Source organism: Benincasa hispida, chromosome 8, assembly GCF_027475165.1.
Source record: "Benincasa hispida cultivar pf3 chromosome 8, pf3_genome.v1.1, whole genome shotgun sequence".
Lineage (NCBI taxonomy): Eukaryota > Viridiplantae > Streptophyta > Magnoliopsida > Cucurbitales > Cucurbitaceae > Benincasa > Benincasa hispida.
Genome location: NC_143485.1, coordinates 57265058 through 57270344, shown reverse-complemented (window position 1 = coordinate 57270344; position 5287 = coordinate 57265058). Strand labels below are relative to the sequence as shown.

At 32.1% G+C, this 5287-nt stretch overlaps 1 long non-coding RNA gene across 1 annotated transcript; it reads left to right on the top strand.

The window, feature by feature from the left end:
• Positions 1 to 3308: 3308 nt before the first annotated feature.
• LOC120083710 (uncharacterized) lies at positions 3309 to 4728 on the top strand. Its single transcript, XR_005483521.2, has 2 exons — positions 3309 to 3895; positions 4345 to 4728. It is a non-coding gene; the product is annotated as an uncharacterized LOC120083710 (long non-coding RNA).
• Positions 4729 to 5287: the final 559 nt, after the last annotated feature.

The window sequence follows — 5287 nt, the reverse complement described above, 5'->3', positions numbered from 1 at the left end:
CCCAAAATGGTAGGCTTGTTGAGTCGGCGATCTGGCCACTCTCATCCAAGTAAATCAAAGGACCGCCCTGTTGGATTTTATGTCCTAAAACTCGTAGTTTGTAAATTAATAAACATATTCTGTTTTGTTTTTCGATAAAGTTGCTATTGAAATTGTAATCTTGAATCCAATAAACTAAGGTCCTGAGGCTATTTAATGTAGTTTGAACTTTATGTAGTGACATAAAGGTGGATCAAGTTCAAATATATAGCCAAAATGGTCTATAGTATATGAATAAGGTTGGGCGCCTTATTCTAGGGACACTATGGATGCGGCCCACTTTGTAGTTAGTACAAACGATGTGATCCTGAATCGTTCATATAGAGATATGTGAGTGGGGGCATCCTATGTAAAGAGTTTACATAAGATTGAACCATGAAATAGTTACTTTTTACGTTCTAAATGCCATTTTATGTATAAAACTGACTATTTCGTTAATTGATGACCTAGGTAACTTAATCTTAATCGTGAGCTAACTATGAACTCCTATTCACTCGGAATTATCCTTAGATCTGCATAGGTGAGGGCAGCTCAATATCATTGGCCCAATAAGCCTCCCATTTTTGGGGTAAGATCGGGTGGATAGCTAGGAACATAGGGTGCAAGACGAAATTCACTCCTACTCGTCATAGGGATAGTAGATAGGTTGTTCCCTTTAGTACTGAATCTAGGTTTTGAACAAGGGGCCTCACCCTCTCCTTGGCTCGAGAGGGATTCGGTTTATAGGTTGGATCTTAAACCAATTGTTCATTAGAGAATCAATGGAACTTAAGGAATAAGATGTAATCTTGGGGATAAAACGGTTTTTATGATCCAGCCGTGATTACGAACAACCTGTGAAGGATTAGCTTACTAATCATGGTTATATCAAATGGATACAAATATATCTATAGTGAGGAGAGTGCAACTACGGTACTATAGTGGAATGACCCATTAGTTAACGAATGTTGATTAGCTTTATTTAAAGAGTTTAGGTAGCTAATCTCAGATCGTTGGAGCCCATGATCTATAGGTCCATTAGGTTCCCCTATTAGCTCATATGGAATAAACTTAGAACAGTATGATAGAATGGTTCGAATTGTTTGAATTAGGTGAAGAGAGAGAAACCGACAAGTATATGTGATATAGTGGTCGGATTTTAAGTTTAGAGATACATCTTTAATATTTAAATGTGATTTAAATATCAAGAATATGATTACGTTCATATTCGAAGCTCGAAAATAATGGAAATGGTCAAAGATATAAAAAGTCAAAGAGTTGACTTTTTGACTTTGAAAAGTCAAACTTTGACCGACCTTATATTCAAATGTGATTTGAATTTCGAGAAAATGAATGCGGATTCATGCTCGGGAGGTCAAAATTAGTCAACAAGAAAAAAATCTTAAAAAGTCAAAATATTGACTTTTTGGTCAAAGTTTGACTTTGACCAAATGACTATTTTGCCCTTTGACTATAGTTAGTGGAAAAATCCAAACTTTTGTTGGATAATTCCAATAACAAAATAGTGAGCTAGGTGTTGGCTTATAGTGGAGACATTAAGCCCACTAAGATAGTAGATTATAGGTGTTGGGTTTTTATGGATTTGGTTCATGCAATTGTTGCATGGTTTTTTTCTTTAAAATGGGCTTTCATTTTGAATGAAAATTTTTTTTGCCCATTTTTTGCCAAAATTGTTTTTCAAATTTGGGCTGAAAAAAACTATTTTCTTTGAGGAAAATTCATAACCCAATCCAAAGATCTATCTTATTTTCCATCTCTTTTCTCTCTCTCGTTTTCTTCATCCACCGGGTCCCACAATCAGGTTCCGATTCCAGAGGATAGTAGGTCGGGAGCTTCAAAGGTAAGTTAATTACTGTTTTTTTTCCCTTCAAATTGCATGTTTTTCCTTTAAGTTAAAAGCAATTAGAGTGTAATTAGATCCTAATTCCGCTGCGTATGTCTCGTGTTCCATCAATATAAAAGAGAAAACAAACGATAGTTTATATTGTAAGTGATACGATATTAAAACTATAGGTTATATGTTTTCAAAGAGTTCAAAGAGTTCGTGATCCGTTCGAGGGAAAAACGCGAAGAAATGTCTTCAAAGGTGAGATTTCTTGAAATCCTTTAATTCTTTCTAGAGTATGTTGTAATTTAGAAACATATCATGTGTAGTTGTTTCCTGTAAACTTTATTTCAATGAAAATAAAATTTGGTCAATTTGCTTCCGCGCAAGATTTTCTTCTCTGTAAGAGTTCCTTTAATTATATCAATAATAATATGATACTATCCACTTTGGACATAGTTATCATGTATTTATTTTTTATTTTTACTCCCAAAAATCTCATACCAAAAAAGATAATTATCTTCACTTATAGATTCATAATTATCTCTCCATCGAGACAGCTTGGTTGCATTTCTAACATTAGTTTCAATTTTTACGAGACTTTTTTTTAAATGCTATGATGTAACCAAAAAATTCTATCGTGAATAACCTAGTAAAAGATCAAAATAATCCAACATAAAAACAAGCTTTAACGAATCTCGAGAAGAAACAGCAATATCCATAAATTAATTAGTATCACAAGAAGACTTCGAAGTGAATGATATTTTGTTTTTTTTCCCCTTCCTGTGGAACCTTTTGAACAAAATTCAGATCATTAACCTAGAAAAAAAAAACATACAAACAGTGTATAATTTTTTTGGGGAGAAAAAACTAACAGCGAAATCAAACTAAAAACTTACACAACATACTAACAAAGAAAACTACTAGGATTAGAGATATGTTGAGCAAAAGAAACTTGTTCTAAACCATTATGCACATTGTAACCTTGTTTTACTCTTCACAATAGATGAAAACAAACCAAAACTAGAACATGTTCATATTCTCTTTTCACCCAATTAAACTCAGAATTTTTGTTTAAGTTATTTAACATTTTCAAGAGTGATCTATAACTACGAGTTTTTGGGTGTGTTTGGAAAAACTACGAGTTTTCAAATGTGTGAAATACATTTTCAAGTGTTTAATTTAAAAAGTAAGTTATTTTGGAAGAAATTGTAGTAGTTGGCAACTATTAAAAATAGTTTTTCAAATGTATTTTAATTCGTTGTAAACCAAAATGTACAGATAAAATTGAGTTTTTTGAAAAACACTTTTTTTCTTAAGTCAACCTAAATGGGTCCGATAATTATTGTATATAATAACTTCATAATCTATCCCACGAGATATTTACTTTTATGCTCGATAGTGGAAGACTGAACTAGTCTTCCTTCAACACCCACCTCAACTTATCTTCAAGGTCAAATGTGTCTACTAGTCTCTTGTTTGCTTTTAATTTGAGCCAATTGTTTCTGGTTTGGTTTGGTTTGGTTTTATTTTGTTTTGTTTTGTTTGTTTTGTTTGTTTTTTTTTTTTTGAATTTGGGGGATTTGGCTTGTTTTTGGTTAAATTCAATGTAGAATGTGAATTGAAATGCCTTAAGACAGTTGTTTCTTTTTCTATGTGGAGGTTCCCTGATTGATATGTACTCTGTTTCATGAATATATTGGTTGATTGAAGTTTGGTGGACAATTTGAGCCAATTGTTTTGGTTTTATTTTGTTGAAATGGGGGGCCTTAGCTTGTTTTTGGTTAAATTCAGTGGAGAATGTGAACTGAAATGCTCGATTGGACTAATAGTAAGAAGGTCGAGACTTCTTCCACTCATTGATCTCAATTGTGCGTCGTGCCAGTACCCAGTCTCCCACCTTATTAACCTTTCATTAACTTGTGGGGGACAAAGTTAGTTGCCCTTTTAGGTAATGCCTCCACCTTTTGGCACTGTATTTTGGTGCTGATGATTTGGAAGCTCTGGATAATTGATCTGCTTCTTGTTCGGGTATGAAACTGTTTATTTTATATGGTTTAATCCAAATTTTGCTGGTTCATCTTTTCTTTTAGATATTTGGAAACTTGACTCAAAGTGAGAGGTTGTTTGAATATAAGTTATATATTCTTCTTGATATTTTTCTGTTTGGAATAGGGGTTTAATCCATATTCTCCATGGACTTGACGTAGTTGGCTTGAATGTGAAACCCCCTACCCAAAAAGATAAAGTTTTATTTGGTGCTTGTTGTGTGATTAAAGTATGCTTTTTAAGCATTTCTTTTGGGTTCAAAATATGTATGAAACTTATTTGTGTGATTGAAGTTTGATTTGGAGTCTAGTGTGATTAAAATATACTTCTAAACTTTTATTCATTTGGAGTTTCTGATGCATTTTGAGTAATTTAAAGTAGTGTATCAAGTCTTCTTCTTAATGCTTATGATTTCACTTCAAATCGTGCAGATTGGGTATTTGAAACTTGAATTTAGAATTGTCGGATGATTTGAGGATCATTGGATTTGCCTTGTCATTTGGACGAATGGTTCAAAGGCGTTGGATGCTATTAGATTGGTGATTCACTTTTGCAAATTCATGACCAACTTGACAGGGTAATCAAAGACCATCAAACCTTCGATACTAGATTTAATATTTTTTTTTCTGGATTTGGATTATGGTAGTATTTGAATATTACTCTTTGTAATCATCATTCATCAAATTTCATAGGGTGGAGAAGAACTTGATTTTCTTTGTTATTAAATTGGTGGAAATTTAGTTTTATTTGTTGTTAAACTCATGATGTTGTAAGTTATATATTGATAATATTGAAGAAGTGAAGTTTTGGTTTGATGAATGTTTGTCCTATGTGTGTATATATATATCATTTCCTGGGCCAAAATACAGAAACAATTTATAGGTAAACATCTATATTAAAAAAAATTTAAAAATCACAAACAGACTTGACAAGTTAAATGTGTCAAGAAGTTTTGCACTTGACACTTTATTCTTGTTAAAAACACTCATTCTTTAAATTTTTCGCATATAAAGTCAAGTATATCTTGACATTTTTAACATATCAAGTAAAAAATATCTTGATATTTTTTCTTTGTCAAGAATGTTCATATTCTTGACATTTCAAATATGTCAAGTGTCACTGTTCTTGATGTTTTTTTCTTGGTGGTGAACATCCACATTTTTTACACTGAATTCCTTGATGTTTTTTAAAACGTTCAGAAATGTGACACTTGACATTTAAAAAAACGTAAGAAATACTGTTTTTGTAGTAGTGTTTAATTTTAATTCCTATACTTTTCATTGTCAATTAAGTTCATGCATTTTTAATAAATCATGTCACAAAACCGATTTCCTCTGTTTTTCTTCTCGAATTATTACAAAATAAGCTATGCCC